Below are 18949 nucleotides of genomic sequence, written 5' to 3' on the forward strand. Positions count from 1 at the left end.
CACATTGAACTTAATCGGTTAAAGGATTAATCGGTAATGTAGAATGTGTAAACAAAATGAGGAAAGTAAAACATAAACAAGATACTCAAAGTGATGAAACGTGTCACGTTTCTTGGTCGCCATCACCCTTGATCATGCGGGTGGTGGTACTTAGAGTCTTATTTGTGCATTCATTGACTTTGTACAAGCTTGACTCTTTGGCCATCATGCATGAAAATGCTTGGTTGATGGCTTGAGAGCCAAAAATTACACTCCTTTTGAGCTTGAGAAATGCTAAGGAGGGTAATAGTACATATATTGTTTGAAAATACACTACTTTGCCTCTATTTGCTCTCCATTGCAGCAAAAAGGAGAATTCCAGGAAAAGGATGGCCAACAGTCACCTATGGTAGCCGACCGGCCATCAGTGGAAAAGTTGTTCAAAGTATTCCTGAGGTAGAGCAGAAGTAGTCTGGAAATTGGTGTAATGTTCAGAGATCAAAACAAAGTGCAACAGAGGCATCCAAAGGCAAGGCGGTGGATTTTCGGAAGGAAGCCAACCGAGGATGCATGCGTTCCTCCCCCTAAGGCCATTTAATTGTTTCAATTAGTTAGCGTAGCTAATTATTCGATTCAAGTGTTGTAATATTTTAATTAGCTTAGCATAGTTAGTTATTCAATTCGGTTTGTAATTAATTAGCTAGAATAGTTAATTAGTTGGTTTGTAATAATTAGCTTAGCTTAGTGTAGCTTAGCTTATTTATTCGGACCCTCCTTCGAGAGGGCACAATGTTGTAATAAGTGTGCGTGCGTGTGTGCATGTCTTCTAACCCCACTTCTTTCTTCCTTTTACCTAACCACTTTCGATGGTTAGATTAGAGACATATTTCGATTAGCATACCTTATGCTTGCATGTTTGCATCATTCATTTGTCCTGCATGCACCGAGGCTCGGCACATCATTCAAACTGTATTGTATTTCAATACACTTCTTTGAATACGTGTTTATCACATGTTGTTCAAATTGTATCATATACCATGATTAAAGTAGCCGAGCCTATTAATTGCATTATTGCATGTGTTGCATTAGTCATTTAACATAGTTAAGATCATGCATTGTTTCTTACTAGCTTTTGTTTTGGCTTGGAGTACATTGTAAGTTTTATGCTTTAGCATATTTGTATGAGTGTGAGTGTTGCCATGATAGCATGCTTGCCATGAGGCTATTTGCTTATGTGATTAACTGCTTGAATGCCTGTGGGTGAAGGCTTTATTACTTGAATTGGAACAATTCGACAAATGTATGTTTTAAGCCCACTTTGCGAAGTGGCAAAATCATGTTTTAAGCCCACATGAGGGTGGCAAATCCGCGTTTTAGCCCACTTGCGAGTGGCACCTTCAAACCATTTTCGAAAACAAACATGAGTCGAAATGTTCCAATTCTCGCGATTTAGTCTATACTTGTGTGTGCATCACATAATAAAGTTAGCTAATAACTAGATAAGAACACATGTGTTTATAAAAACAACATATCACGCTTAGTAGAGGCTGATCCTTTGATTGGGTGAGCGGGGGTGCTCATTTTAGGACCTTCCCCTCTCGTACCCAAGTTCCCGAGCCGAGGCAACTTTGGTGATGACGGACAGGTGGCCCTTGGCACAAGTCAGGGTTTCCTAAAGTTCCCAAAAACAAAATATTTAGGTGGCGACTCTGTAATCTGGAAAAGAAGTCCATGTTTGGCGCTTTTTGATTCAAAATCGATTTTCCAAAATGATTTGCCGGATTTGGACTCTTTGGTGTTTAGTAGTTTCACATTGCACTTTGTGAGATTAGATTCAGAACCGTGACAGGAGTCCGAACTGTAGGAGACCAATTTGGGCCTTTCCGAAAGAGGGGCTTGCAAAGAAAGTCGAATCCACACCCAGCTTTCAATTTTTTCCAATTTTGGTGTGGCATGATGGCCCCCACTGTCCTTGACATGTGCCATCTTCTAGTGTTATCACTCGCTGGTACTCCCTTTGGTCCTAATAATCCTGATCTTAATGTTCCCTTCTCTATTTCCCCTTTGACCTCTTCCTTTAGTGATTTATTAAAATCTGAGAATAAAAGGGAAGGTCTTGTGACCGATCGAGAGTTCTTTTCTATTCTCTTATATTGGCTCTGCAATTTTTTATTTTGTACCTCCTCACAGAGGATTATGCCTGAGTTTGCCCCTCTTGCAAAGACTCTTGTTCTGGCTAAGAAGATAGCCTTAGCTCCTTATGTACTGGGTCATGTATATAGAGCTTGCTCCTAGTTTTGTGAGAAACCTCTAGATGCCAACCAAAGGGGACCACTCTGGGTGTTGCAACTCTGCCTTTTTGCTTACTTCACTAACTTGCATTCCAGGTGGTTGACATTCTTGGTTCAAGACTCTACCACCTATGGAATGAAGTATGCCAGAGTTTCTCTCTACCCTTCTAGCTTTGCTTATTACCTTACTTTCTTCTATCAACTCTTAGCTTCTCCCTTTTCTACTTTTTTTCTGCCCCTTTGCAGCTAACACATGGCCAACATGGCTGAGGACTTTCGTGGCTGACAACACCTGTTCCAACCCCATTCACAGAGATATGTGGGGCTCAATTTTCATTCCAAGGGAGTTCTACATTGGTACCTTGAACTTTTGAGCTTATAAGTGTATTATTGAACCCTACTGCCCTGCCCAATTTGCTAGGCAATTTGGGCTTACTAAAGGAATTATTGTCCCTCTCAGCGGCCAAACTAACCCCAATCTTGCAACCAAAGGGTTGAAAGTACCAAGAACCAAGCTGGATGAGGAAACTTCCAAGTTGATACAAGACTTGGTCAAATTCAGTTTCACTCCCTTCATCCCACACAACATTTCATTGAGACGGTACCAGAATTGGTGGACAACCAATATGGAGGTGCTCCTAGCTATCTCTCCCCAGGATCTGTTGGTAGGGCCAGATGTGCCCTCTTAAGTTAAGTCCAAAGAGACTAGTGTAGACGTCCCCGAACGCCCCGGGAGAAATCCCGTTTTGTTCATTTGGGCTCACTACAGTTCGGACTCAAATGTCACGGTTCTTAATCAAATCTCGCAAAGTGCAATGCAAGATTGATAAATCACCAAAGAGTTCAAGTCCGGCAAATCGTTTTAAAAAATAGATTTTTAGAAAGAAGTGCCAAACATGGACTGCTTTGCCAGATACAGAGTCGCCACCTAAATATTTTGTTTTGGGGGAATTTAAGAAACCCTGACTCGTTGCTTAAGGCCACGTGTCCGTCATCACCAAAGTTGCCTCGGCTCGGGAACTTGGGTACGATTAGGGAAGGTCAGCTATGAGCACCCTCGCTCGCCCGATCTGAAGATCGGCCTGTACTAAGCATGATATTTTATTTTGAAACATATGTGTTCTTATTTTGGTTTAATAGCCTAGAATTACTACGTGATGCGCACAGTAAAACAAGTATAGACTGGATTGCCTAAGTTGGAACAAAGCATCGTATATCCATTTGTTTTGAAAAATGGATTGAAGTTTGCTACTCGCAAGTAGGCTAAAACACGAGTTTCGACGAATTATTCAAACTCAAGCAACCCAACCTTCACCCACAGGCATTCAGGCAGTTATATCACATAAGCATATAGCCTCATGGTAAGCATGCTATCATGGCAATCACTCACATGCATGCAAGGATGCCAAAGCATAAACACTTACCGAGTACTCCGAGCCAAAACAAAAACTAGTTAGTAATCAATGCATGATCCTAGTTCATGTTAAGATGGCTAATGCAACACATGCAAAATGCAACTAAGATAGGCTCGGCTATTCTAAGATGGCATGTGAGATGCTACAACTAACACGTATTTAACTTGGAATTGAAATACAATGCAGTTAGTATGATGCGCCGAGCACGGTGCATGCAAGACGTATGAATGATGCAGACATGCATAGCATAAGGATGCTAATTGAAATATGCCCTAAATCTAACCATCGTAAGCGGTTAAATAAAAGGGAGAAAGAAATGGGGGTTGGAAGACATGCATCACACACACGCACATTTATTACAACATTGCCCTCTCTCGAAGGGTTCGAAAGAATAATACAAATTAACCAACTAACCAGCTAATTAAATATTACAAAACTATAATTAATTAACAAATTAATTAAAATACTAAAGCAGTAAAGCTGCCTCGGAAAGAGGGTCAAATGCTTGCATGCTCGATTTGCCTCACTCGTAAATCTGTCGCCATGCCACATGTTGCCTCTGTTTACACTGCTCTGCACCTCTTAAGACTGCACAAGTCCTAAGGCTGCTTCTGGACCACCTTCTGAGCACTGTGGAAGGTCACCGACCAAGAGGAATAGTCACCGGCCCTGGAAAAGTGGTCATCGACCAGTTGTATAGCTCTCGGCCAGAAATGAATATCCGGCCGGCACTGAATGTGGTCGGTCGGCCAACTCTTCCTGCAGAATCCTGTTTTGCAGCAGCAGAGGACAGACAAGGCATGTCAATGCATTTTTAAAGCAATGTGTGCACAACCACCCTCCCTATCATGTTATGGACTCAAGGGAGTATGGTTCTCGACCCTCGGACCATCAATCACACATTTCAATGCATGATGGCCAAAGAAGCCAAGTGTACAACTCAATATGGAATGAAATGCACAAAACACACAAAGGGCCCCAACCTCTATCATGATTGATCAAGAGGCAAGGGATGCGCACACAATGCAATGCAACCTAGACAAGCAAGCAAGCATGCAAATAACTCAAGTGTGCAACAAATCTAATGCAACATGAGCATGTTTACATGCAATATGTAATAGGCATACAACCTAAACATGTGGACATGTATAGCATGCAACAACATGCAAAATGAAACAAGCATGCAACAACATGGTGAGATGGACTTACACTAACATGGGTAGCTCTCAAGCATGCCAAAATCAGTGGCCAAAGATGATGGAATCAAGGCACCAATACTCATGCAAACATGCACAATGCAATGGCCCCGTGACTAAGGCACAAAATGTAACTATCAACACTAGGTGCGTACACATAATATCATAACCGTGCTTCAACGTGAAAAGTATGGGCACATACCAGACCAAGCTCAACTTGGAAAGGTGAAAGTGATAGATGGAGGTGATGCAGTGAATGCATGCAATATATGCTATGTACAATGCAAGTGGAGGCAAAACATGCGTGTCGACGCAAGTGAAGAGTGCATGACAATGCAGGTGGAAGCGAAACATGCGTGTCGACGCAGGTGAAGAATGCATGACAATGCAGGTTAAAGTGCGTAACAATGCAATGCACTAACACGTGCAGGTAGACTGCGCAGGACAACGCGAATGTAATACAATGCGATGCAAGTGCAGGTGGGATGCGCAAGATAGCGCAAATGAAACAATGTAATGCACAAAATAGTGCGATACGCAAAACAGCGCGAATGAAAATGCAATGCACTAACAAGTGCAGATGAGGTGCGCAAGATAGCGCGATGCGCAAAATAGCGCGATAATATGCATGCATGATGCAAGTAAGGTGCATAAAACAATGCGATTGAGGTGCGCAAAATAGTGCGAATGATGCAATGCAATGTAATGTGCACAAAACAGTGCGATGCGCAAGAGAGCGCGATGCGTTAGACAACGCGAGTGCACAAGACAGTGCGAATGCACAAGATAGTGCGATGCGCTAGACAACGCGATGCGCTAGACAACGTGAGTGCACAAGACAGTGCGAATGCACAAGATAGTGCGATGCGCTAGACAACGCGAGTGCACAAGACAGTGTGAATGCACAAGATAGTGCGATGCGCTAGACAGTGCGATGCGTTAGACAGCGTGAGTGCACAAGACAGTGCGATTGCACAAGATAGTGCGATGCGCTAGACAGCGCGAGTGCACAAGACAGTGCGAATGCACAAGATAGTGCGATGCGCTAGACAACGCGATGCGTTAGACAACACGAGTGCACAAGACAGTGTGATTACACAAGATAGTGTGATGCGCTAGACAGCGTGATGCGTTAGACAACGCGAGTGCACAAGATAGTGCGATTGCATAAGATAGTGCGATGCGCTAGTGTAGACACCCCATTTTTGACCGTCCTCAAGACTTGGACGTCACCGTTTGAACACACGGTGATCTTCCATGTTTGTGTTCGTTTGGAGTTCCCGGAGGCCTCGGCTCGCGTGCCTTGCCCCAGGATCTCCGAACTCGACCGTTTAGTGTCTGGTTTTGCACCAAACACTTGCATCTTGCCCTTGAGAGGCAGGGTGGGGCTTGTAGACCATCCCCACCCACCACCGGCATTGGCTAGAGGCCACCGGCTGGTTTTTTTCTGCCACCGGCAATATAGTTTGCCGACCGGCACTCTTTGTTGCCGGTCATCACTCTTTGTTGCCGACCGGCACTCCTTTTGGCCAAGATGGCATTTTTGGCCGGCCGATTGCTGTTCAGTTGCTTTTTGAGATATTTTTAGGCAGCTGTATTGCAGTGACTTTCCCTCCATACACGTGTATGGAGGGATGGCCCTCTAGTTTTGCTTAACTTGTAAGTTTTGCAAGTTTTGGAAAAGGAGGAGATAGAGGCTCTCTCTTGTAAGAAAGGGAGGGACTTTTAGACATTTTAGAGAGGGAAAAACACAGAGAGAAGCTCTGGTTTTAGGGTTTGAGTTGCATACATATCCTATCTCTATATTTACTCTTGTGTGTGTTTTGTGTCTTACTATTGCACACAAACACCTAGTGTTTCACCTTCCTCTTGGAGCTGAGGTTCTAAAGGGTTTGTTTTTGAAGTTTTGGTGTTAGATTCAAGCTAAAGGAGGCCATTGGAGCACCATTTGTAAAGGAGGCTTCAAGGGTGAGAATCTAGTCCCTTTTTTCCCCATTTTTGCATTGATTTTATACCTATCTTAGAGCTGTTTTTGTGCTTATTGTATAACATAAAAAAGTTCTGTTTTTAGGCCCTCTTTATTGTTTATTAAGAGTGTTTTGTTGTTTAAGGGTTGTTGACCACCCTTAGGCCTTGAAAGGCCTCATTTTGAGCCATTTTGTGCTAGCTCCGGGATTTTGGTGTTGGGGTCTCTTCACCACTGAAATCTTGAGGGATTTCAGTGGTGAAGATGATGCCTTGAAGCCCCAAGAAGGAGAGGGCCACCCCCTCTCCTTGTTGTCCTTGAAAAGGATACATTTTGGCCTCTTAAGGAAGCCTATGCTTAAGTGTGTGTTGAGCATGTTTGGTTTGTTTTTCATGCTTATATATCCATAATATAACATGACTTTAAGTTGGTTTTGGAACTCCATGCATGCTTAGCATAGTTGCCATGTAATGCCTTGTTTATGCCTTAACATGTCTTAGGTTGTTAGCCTTTGTTGGAGCATGTTTTAGGCTTAGTCTTGTGAAGATTATGTGCTTATCTTGCCATGCTCTAGGTCTGTCCATAAGTGTTTGGGTCGATTTTGGCATGCTTGATATAGCTCCTTTGTATTTGGGCTCATTGGCCTTGAGTATGTGCATGTGTAGCATGCCATCCTTGCATTGTTTTGGTGATTTGGGATCATCCTACATGCCATTTTAGTCCCATTTCCATGCTTGTTGGATTGCCTTGCATGTCTCTTTAATGCCTCATAAGCTTGTGTAGCAATGCTCCATGTTTTGGTGCTTATTCATGCTTTTGTTTTGAGTCATTTGAATGCCATTTAAATGATTCTTGAGGTTTGTTTTAGCATGATTTTCAGAGCTTATGTTGCATGCTTTTAGTCCATGAATGTCTCTTTCAAGTGTGCTTGAATGTTGCTTGCTTTGTGCCCAAGTGTTGGGTCTTAACATGTGTGTGTGTGCATGTGTGCTTAGCATCCATTTTAGGCATTAATGGCCACTGTTTTAGGCCTTATTAGAGCTGCCTAATTCATGTATAAGCCCATCTTGCCATCCATTTGCATTGCCATATGTATGCTTGCATAAGTGCCTTGCCATGCCATGTTGCATTCTTAGCTTGTATGCCTAGGTTGCATTGCATCTTGCATGCATGCCTTGTTCCTTGAAATGGTGATAGGAATTGGGCCTAATTTGTTTGATTGGTTTGCATGCATTTGAAATCAAAGTTGCATACTTGTTTCTTTGGGCCATCATGCATGAAAATGCGTGATTGGTGGTCCGAGAACCGAGGCACATGTCCCGTTGAGTCATTACAATGATAAGAGACATGGTTGGTGCATACATGCCTTGAATTGTGCTGCCATGCCTTGTTTTGCCCTCTGTTGCTGTGAGTTGCAGGTCCTGCAGACTTTCTTTGCCGACCGGCAGTGTAAGGTGCCGGCCGGCAACCTTTTCTTTGCCGACAGCTTCAATTTTGTGCCGATGGACACATACCAGTGCCGGTGATAATTCCACTCAGCCGATGGTACTCCCCAGTGCCCAGAGATGTAACCCTGAGGTTTTGACAGCCTCTAGAGAAGTGAAGAAAGGAAAACAGAGGCAGCTTGTGCATGGCGGCGCGCTTCTCGAGGCGTTTTACTGTTTTTCTTAGTCTATTTAATTTGTTAATTAAATTAGGCAATTTGTAATATTAATTAGCTTGCGTAGTTAATTAATTTGTAATATTTATTCGGTCCCTCCGAGCGAGGGCAAATCTGTAATAAGTGTGCGTGGGTGGTGAGTATGTCTTCCAACCTCACTTCTTTCTTCCCTTTTACTTACCCGCTTTAATGGTTAGTATTAGGACACATTTAAATTAGCATACCTTATGCTATGCATGCGTGCATCCATGCATTTGTATTACATGCATTGAGCTCGGTACATCATGCTAACTGCATATGTATGTCAAATTCCAAACTGAATATGTGAAAGTTGTGCATTTCTCACATACCATGTTTAGGATAGCCGAGCCTATTCCAACAACACTTTGTATGCGATGCATTAGGCACTTAACATGGACTTGGATCATGCATGTTTGCTAACAAGTTCTTTGTTTTGGCACGGAGTACGATGTAAGTATTTCCGCTTTAGCATATCGCATGAGTGTGAATGTTGCCATGTCAGCACGCTTAACATGTGGCTAGATGCTTATGTGTTATAAACTGCTTGAATGCCTGTGGGTGAAGGTTGGATTGTTTGAGTTGGAAGAACTCATTGAAATCCGTGTTTTAGCCTACTTGCGAGTAGCAAATTCCAAAGCATTTTCAAAATGAACGGATATGCAATGTTTCTTTCCAAATTAGGCAATCTAGTCTATACTTGTTTGCTGCGCGCATAACATAGTAATTCTAGGCTAATAATTGGAATAAGAACACATAGCGTTTTCAAAATTGGATATCACGGTTAGTAGAGGCCGGTCTTCGGACCGGGCGAAAGGGGGTGCTCATAGCTGACCTTCCCTGATCGTACCCAAGCTCCCGAGCCGAGACACCTCCGGTGATGACGGACATGTGGCCTTCGGCACCGAGTCAGGGTTTCCTAAATTCTCCCATAAAAAATATTTAGGTGGTGACTCTGTATCTGGCAAAGCAGTCCATGTTTGGCACTACTTTTTCAAAAATCTGTTTCTCAAAACGATTTGCCAGATTTGGACTCTTTGGTTCAGATTTAGAACCGTGACACAAATCGAGTCCGAACTGTAGCATGAGGCCCACGCGGGCGCTGTTACAGCTAGACAGCGCGATGCGTTAGACAACGTGAGTGCACAAGATAGTGCGAATGCTATGAAATGTGAAAATGCACAAGACAGTGCGAGAGAGATACAATGCACCAGAAAGTGCGAGGAAGGTGCATAAAAGAAGTGCGATAAAATGCATCTTCTGTGCAAGTAAGGCGGCATTTTCTATGCAACATGGAAAGCATATTCTATGCAATATTGAAAGCAAAGCATATTCTATGCGGAATCGAAAGCAAGCATATTCTATGCATGAATCATAACGATGTGTGGCACGCATGCAACAGAAGTGTATATAAAAGAGCACATTCTATGCAATAGAGGGGCATCAAACATGTACTCTGGCGCCTCCGATTCATCTCTCAAAGGGCTTTGCAACACACTCAGCTCAAAAAGGGTACACCCTGTTCATGTTGGCGAGGGGTAACATTTGCTGCTGCTTTAATTACCATTGTAACTTGAAGCAGGCTTAAGCTTGGGGTCGAGACACACTCATACTCCAGAGAAAGGCGAGGCCTGACAAGATGCACCTGGAATGCAGTCTCGGAATTTACCAAAGTTGAAACACACTAAGATGCTCAAAATTTTCTCTCTTTTCTTTTGGTTTGCAGTCCGGAACCTATGTAGCTTCAGATGGGTCCTGGTTCTATTGTTCTCACATGACCTGGGTTGAACCGTGCAGTTCATGAAATGAAGAATCTTGTTTTGCACATATGTGAAGAATGGCACAGCACTTTGAGCACAAAGCGATTTATTTTTGAAATTGAGAGATGAATTCTTAACCGGGTATTGAGCCTACAACTGAACACAGCGCACCACGGCTCAACAAAGGAAAACAAAGGAAAAACAACCTAAACACAAACACAGACACTAAAAAACGACTCAAGACAAGAATCGAGATAAAACAAAAGGACACGACACTCAGACGTGCACAGGGAGCCTGTTTCTCTGGGTATTGTTTCCTACCATTTCTCATTTGTGATTCTCACATCATTCGGCCCTCAAGCTCGATTTTTCCCTCAAAACCCTTTTCTCGCTTTTCCTCTCAGCGCACATCTCTCTATTCTTTAATCTCTCATTTTTCATCCCTCCCTAGGGTGGTTGATGGATAAACAAGAAGTTGCAGGCTCTTGCCCCTAGCATTCTGCTCGATTCTTCTTCTTCTTCTGTGCACAACTAGTGAATTTCCCCACAGAGGGGTTGTGCTACAACTGGGTGTGTAGCCAATCTGCAGCTGACATCGATTGGCGATGTTCTACTGGGGAGTTCGAACATGATCAAATGTGTCCAGACGAGGGAGTGGAATATCTTCATCCATTCCAGTTCATGCTTCACACTTGGCTTGACACCTCGTTGCTTGGAGAATGCTGAGAGCTTTCAGCCCTTTGTTGTTAGCTTCAGTTGCGCCCTTTTCTGGCGGGTAGAGTGCCCTTTCTGGCAAGTAGAGTGCCCTTTTCTGGCAAGTATGTTGACAACGGGGAAAAGACAGAACACCTGACTTAACTTTGCCCTTAGTTCATTATTTTGACCATTTTTTTGTTTTTGACGTTCTGCTAAAATAATTTTGACCAACATGAGAGTTAGATTAACATGTTTGTTCGATTTTCTGATTTGAAATCATGTAAGTTAGGTTATGAGCACTGAAAATTTTCCTTTTTGGATCCAAGAAATGGTCCAGTTTTGGAAAAGTGAAATAATTTTCGAGAGAATTAGTCAAACTCAGTAAAAATTCTCAAAACTGTTTTTGCAAACGGCCACTGCTCAATGAGCATGGAACCTACTCTCAAGATGCGCAACCTCAGATCCATAACAATGAAAAATTTCCCCTTGCTTGAACGGCACTGCATGGCAACGGAAAGTTGCCCCTTGTTTGAATGGCGTTGCGGCGTATTGGCAACGGAAAGTTGCCCCTTGCTTAGATGGCACCGCAGTGCATTGTAATCAATCCTCATAGCGATGGTCACAACTGAACTCTCGGATACAGAGAAGGCGAGGATGATCAAAACCATTACATGGACATAGTCATTTTTAGAAGTGTTTATGGCTGGACTTCAGGATGAAATTGCCTACGTATCCCAAAGATGGGAATCAAGCCTTACGTAGTTCGGGTTAAGGGACACTCGGGTATTAACCTCTCCTTTTACGCTCTAACTTTTTCCAAGGCCGCCCTTTTGGGTTTTCAACCTTGCGAGTTTTGTTCTTCTTTTCTTTTCATTTCTTTTTTTCTTTTTTCCTTTTTTCATTCTTTTCTTTTTTTTTGTTCTTTTTGTTCTTTTTCTTGCTCTAACTTTTGTCTGGGTCGCCCTTCCGGGTTTTCGGCTCAGCGAGCCTCTCAAGGGTAAAAGTGTAGCTTTGTCCATGTCAAATGGTTTTGAGATCTTGAAGTCATCTGAATCCAGGAGAATGCATGTTGTTCGCTAATGATGTAGAAGTCCATCCAATGGAGGGTGAATTTGTCCCTAGTGTTGTGGATAGGAACTCAGTTTTTCTCCGGTAGTACTTTCTTCTTTCCTCATTTTTGGGATTTGGCACTCTTGCCAGTCTTCATTGGTTTGCAGGAATGACTCATCTTTCGCTCTTCGAGCACATCTGACATTTTTGCCCCTAGTTCCAGGGGCACTTCTGATCTAGCTTTACAAGCTTCCTTTTGATCATATATGATATTCTTGCCCCTAATTCATGGGCTGCTTCTGATCTGGCCACACGGGCCTTACATTGTGGTTGGCCGTTGAACATTCTGAATCTAAGTTCAAGGTTTGAAAGTGAGGGATCGAGTCTCGAGGCTGAGAGCGATCCTAAGCTGTACGATCTCAAGAGTGATTCCACACAGGTCTTCACAGGACTGCACAAAAACATTTTTTGAAATTTTTTGAGAAAGCGACAAATTGCTCGCACTAAAGACAATGTAGAACCAATCTGGATCAAGCCAGGGTCCTTCTTAGTACTCACACTAACAAGCATGATTTTAATCATTAAGGGCTTAGCATGAATTTTGCAAAACCAGAGGAATTCCTTCATCTTTGTTTTCACCGTAGTGTTCAAAAAGGTTTGAAAAACTTAGGTCAATGCAATGATTTAAAGGTGCAGAAGAGCAGGTGAGATGGACTGTCGTTTCACTCAAATTTGCTTGCACAACAGGCGCAAGCCAGAAGCAAACACAAGAGTGTGAAAATTCATTGCTGTTCCATTCATAACTTCTAGCATAACTGGCTCCAAGACAAAAACAGACTCAAGAGAAAGCAAAAACACAAACACAAAACAAAATAGTGATGCCCGAGGGAACACCCCTGGAATCACCCGACTCTAACAAAACAGGATTGACTCAATACAACAAGACAGACTTAATAGGATTGACCCGATACAACGAGACAGACTCAACAAGACTGACTCGATACAACAAGACAGACTCAACAAGTTTGACTCGATACAACAAGACAGACTCAATACCCAAGTCAGAAAGTACAAAAACCAGCATTCACAAATGCTCAAAACAGTGCGTGCCATACGCCACATATGGAGTAAACTGAGTGCCGCCTGCAGGTGGTTCATCCCCTGATCACATAACAACACAGGTCCAGAGTACCCGAGGGATATCAGACCCTTCTGAAGCTATGGTTCCAAGACTACTTAGCAAAAGAGAAAATAGACAGCATCTCAGCCTGATTTCACCAGAACCATCATGAGCGAAGCTGAATAACTGCGCTCCCTACAGAATTCTGCCCAAAATTCTGCCCTATAAACTGATACCCTCAGGTAAAACTGATTCTTCCAAATACTGATGCCCGTAGGCCTGATACCCAGGCTTGCAAACTGATACATGCATTCCCTGTAGAGACACACTCTAAAAGCACATAACAAGCAAGTGAGAGACAAAACACCCCTATGTTGGGGGTAGGGCTTCCCTGTCCTATTTTGTCAGGAGCTAGGGTTTCACTATGCACGCAGCGGTTTCAAGCAACCTATAATCGAGTAAGCAACCTGTCCTAGTTTGGAATGGTCACTATGGATTTCGAATATGCACTAGGTCGAATGGTCAAAAGGGTGCCCCGGTGAAAACCGGGGTTTGTGTTCCCGTTGTGGTAGAGCCCGCAACCGGTCAGCCTTATGGCACGCGTCTCGAAGCGAGCCTCCAGCAAACCGTTTAGGAATATCATACGGCAAACACGGTGTCCTAGGTGCACCAATGCAAATGCAATGCAAAGAAACACATAAGTGTAAACAAAACAAGATGTCATGAGTTAGAGTCAAGTTCTCTAACTCCCCAGTGGAGTCGCCAGAAACTACAGACGTCCCCGAACGCCCCGGGAGAAATCCCGTTTTGTTCATTTGGGCTCACTACAGTTCGAACTCAAATGTCACGGTTTTTAATTTGATCTCGCAAAGTGCAATGCAAGATTGATAAATCACCAAAGAGTCCAAGTCCGGCAAATCATTTTGGAAAATAGATTTTTAGAAAGAAGTGCCAAACATGGACTGCTTTGCCAGATACAGAGTCGCCACCAAAATATTTTGTTTTGGGGAAATTTAGAAAACCCTGAGTCGTTGCCTAAGGCCACGTGTTCGTCATCACCAAAGTTGCCTCGGCTCGGGAACTTGGGTACGATTGGGGAAGGTCAGCTATGAGCACCCCCGCTCGCCCGATCCGAAGATCGGCCTGTACTAAGCATGATATTTTGTTTTGAAAACATATGTGTTCTTATTCTGGTTTATTAGCCTAGAATTACTACGTGATGCGCACAGCAAAACAAGTATAGACTGGATTGCCTAAGTTGGAATAAAGCATCGTATATCCATTTGTTTCGAAAAATGGATTGAAGTTTGCTACTCACAAGTAGGCTAAAACACGGGTTTCGACGAATTATTCCAACTCAAGCAACCCAACCTTCACCCACAGGCATTCAGGCAGTTATATCACATAAGCATATAGCCTCATGGTAAGCATGCTATCATGGCAATCACTCACACGCATGCAAGGATGCTAAAGCATAAACACTTACCGAGTACTCCGAGCCAAAACAAAAACTAGTTAGTAATCAATGCATGATCCTAGTTCATGTTAAGATGGCTAATGCAACACATGCAAAATGCAACTAAGATAGGCTCGGCTATTCTAAGATGGCATGTGAGATGCTACAACTAACACGTATTCAACTTGGAATTGAAATACAATGCAGTTAGTATGATGCGCCGAGCCCGGTGCATGCAAGACATATGAATGATGCAGATATGCATAGTATAAGGATGCTAATTGAAATATGCCCTAAATCTAACCATCATAAGCGGTTAAATAAAAGGGAGAAAGAAATGGGGGTTGGAAGACATGCATCACTCACACGCACACTTATTACAACATTGCCCTCTCTCGAAGGGTCCGAAAGAATAATACAAATTAACTAACTAACCAGCTAATTAAATATTACAAAACTGTAATTAATTAACAAATTAATTAAACTACTAAAGCAGTAAAGCTACCTCGGAAAGAGGGTCAAATGCTTGCATGCTCGATTCGCTTCGCTCGGAAATCCATCGCCATGCCACATGTTGCCTCTGTTTACACTACTCTGCACCTCTTAAGACTGCACAAGTCCTAAGGCTGCTTCTGGACCACCTTCTGAGCACTGTGGAAGGTCACCGGCCAAGAGGAATAGTCATCGGCCCTAGAAAAGTGGTCATCGACCAGTTGTATAGCTCTCGGCCAGAAATGAATAGCCGGCCGGCACTGAATGTGGTCGGTCGGCCAACTCTTCCTGCAGAATCCTGTTTTACAGCAGCAGAGGACAGACAAGGCATGTCAATGCATTTTTAAAGCAATGTGTGCACAACCACCCTCCCTATCATGTTATGGACTCAAGGGAGTATGGTTCTCGACCCTCGGACCATCAATCACACATTTCAATGCATGATGGCCAAAGAAGCCAAGTGTACAACTCAATATGGAATAAAATGCACAAAACACACAAAGGGCCCCAACCTCTATCATGATTGATCAAGAGGCAAGGGATGCGCACACAATGCAATGCAACTTAGACAAGCAAGCAAGCAAGCATGCAAATAACTCAAGTGTGCAACAAATCTAATGCAACATGAGCATGTTAACATGCAATATGCAATAGGCATACAACCTAAACATGTGGACATGTATAGCATGCAACAACATGCAAAATGAAACAAGCATGCAACATGGTAAGATGGGCTTACACTAACATGGGTAGCTTTCAAGCATGCCAAAATCAGTGGCCAAAGATGATGGAATGAAGGCACCAAAACTCATGCAAATGTGCACATTGCAATGGCCCCGTGACTAAGGCACAAAATGTAACTCTCCAAGAGCATGGCAAGGATGAAACATGAGGTACAATGGCATACACTCCAGCTCTGAAATAGCATACAAAATGACTCCGAAATGATGCAACGACTTATGCAATACATGTAGGAAGGCTCAAATACCGAAACTAGTGAAGCACATTACACTAGAGGTATGCAAAGCAATGCACAAATGATGAAACCAACTCCTAACAGACCTCATGCAGTCCCTAAATAGTGGCAAAATGAGCTAAAATGAGGGCTTGACATGCACCAAAATGAAGCTTATGCAAAGGCTCATAAACAAGGCATAATGATGCAACTCTCAGACGCATCGAAGGCATGCTAAACATGAGCATATGGCACACATATAAGCTCTGAAATAGCATTCCCTATGATACCAAAACATGCAAACACCTCAAGCAACGCACGCAAAGGGCTTCAAAACTCAAAGGTAAGCAAGGCTATTACACTACAACCGTACATGGCAAGCATCAATTGACCAAGAGGCCTAAAAACAAAGCTAAGGCAGCCCAAAATATGAACAAAACATGTTTGACACATGGCCAAAATATGCTAGAATGGAGGGCCAAAACAACATGTAATGTGAGCTAGTAAGCATGGTTTACACTACAAGCATGTGAAGAAAATGAGGGACCACCAAACCAGCCAAAAATAGATTCATGGCATGCCAAAATATGACTAAAAACCCACTGATGCTAGAATGGGGTGCTCCTTTGATAAGCCAAGAAAGGGGTTACTCTACACATGCAAGAAGCAAACAAAAGGGGACCAAACCAACCATGGACAAAGGCTAGATAGGTCCTAAGAGTCACCAAAAAGGGCCTGAACCAAGCTTAGGATGCATGCAAATATGGGCTCCTTTGTAAGGCCAAAAATGCAAGTAAACAAGACAATAAGGAGAGGGGATGACCCTCTCTTTCTTAGGACCTCAAAACACCATCCCCACCACTAAAATCCCTCTGGATTTCAGTGGTGAGAAGGCCAATACAAGGTGGTCCCGAAGCTCACAAAAAAGGTACAAAAAGGAGGCCAAACAAGGCCTAAGAGAGGGTAAACAACCCCAAACACAAAAGTGACCTTAAACAAAGATCAAAAGCATGCAAAATCAGAACTTTTATCAGCTATACACTAAGCTCAAAACAGCATGCAAGACAGGCTAAAAGCATGTGCAAAAATGGGGAATAAAAGAGGGAAAATGAGTGTTACTCTTGTAGCCAAGAACTGCAGTAGCTCTGGACCCAAAAACCAGTCCCTTAGCCTCTGAAAATGGCCTCCAAGATGCTTAGACCGAAGGTGGAAGGGTTAGGCTAAGAGTTGTAGTGCAATGGGGCCAAGAACCTTACACTTTTGAGCTAAAATGGAGGAGATATAGAGAGAGATATATGTGTATGGAGCCTTGGCCAAAAATAGATAGACGGCAAGTGACCACTTTTTAGTAAAAAAAAAATTGTATTTTAGAAAAATAAAGATTAAGATTATGCTTGTTTAGGGATTGAGGAGTTTGTTGGATTGTTAATCTGTGAGATAACCCAATCTTAGGTTAGTAAAGTCACAGTTACTCTATTGACTCAAATTTTAAACCACTGAATTTCTTGTAATCTCAAGAGATAGTCACATGAATTACTGACCAACTATCCTATACATATAATAAATTAATTTAGATAACAACATAACACCCTACTTGATTTTAGTGACAGATTATGAAAAACGTCACTAAATGTTACTTTTTTTTACGATTTTTTGATCTATACAAACACTTGTGAGAGTTAATGGTATACATGTTCTTCTAATAATTAGCCCATCGATTGGTTTGATTTTTTAAAGGGTTGTTTGGAGTAAACTAAATAAGTCAATTTTATTTTTTTGATTTTTTTTTCTGTATTGATTTTTTTCTAATCTGTCTTCTGTAGATGAATTTATAAAGTAAAAAAAAAAAATTAAAATATTTACTATTTTTTATTTATCTTTTTCATTTTTAGATTTTTTATAATTTTTTTTCATTTTCGATTCGTTTTGTCAAGCCAAATCTAGAAATTTAAAATTTTTTGAATTTAAAACAAAAAATCAGTAAAAAGTCTTGGTTTTTATGTCAGTAAATCTTAATTTCGCTTGTTTCCCAATGCAACCTTTAATTATTGCGGCTCACATTGATGTTCAAAGTAAATTACTAATTATTGTGTTGAATAAAGTTTGTGTGTGTAGTTATGATGATGGTGTGTTCAGATGTTTTCAATTTATACTTGAATTTTCCTTTATTGTTAAAGTATATATTCTTCAGTTGTTCTAGCTTCCACCATTGTAAAGAGAAATTGATTATCAGCTTTATGTTCCATGACATTTAGCATCACAATCACGCAACTATGGGAGATTTGGAATATAACCCAACAAAGTCTGAATTTTTATACCATTTTTAGTGCAAAATGTTACATAATGTGGGTTTTAAACTATGATCTTAAAAGCATTACCCGGAATGATCCCATTACACCGGGGTGTGCTGGGATGGGGGGTAGACTAGGTTTAGCTCTTACCTTTATATGATTTGTAAAGAGTGGCTTCCATTGGAATTAGACTTGCAATCTTATATGCTTGGTAAATTGACATGTTCTTTTCAATTTTATTATTTAATTTTGACAATCTACTGGTTAAATAATTATTAGCCATGTCATGCTAATACTGCTAAATGCTAATACTACTTGGTTAATCCTTGATTATAACTTTAATTTGAAATGTGCTGGAAAGCAGCTCAGAAACTCATACACGACTAGAAGATTCTCAAAGGAGATAACGTAAGAAAAAGAGAGGATTATTTTCCTCTTTGTACCTGTATGGCTCTATTATCTGCCTTGTTCTCATCTTAATGAATGTTTCCTTCTCTTAATTTGCAGGTGATGGTAACCAGGGGTAAAGATAGAGGTGGGACTAGAGCTGTTAAGCATGTCATTCACTCTCAAAATTGTTTGATTGTTGAGGGGGAAAATGAGG

Source organism: Camellia sinensis, chromosome 4 (genome assembly GCF_055761805.1).
Source record: "Camellia sinensis isolate YWXY chromosome 4, ASM5576180v1, whole genome shotgun sequence".
Classification (NCBI taxonomy): domain Eukaryota; kingdom Viridiplantae; phylum Streptophyta; class Magnoliopsida; order Ericales; family Theaceae; genus Camellia; species Camellia sinensis.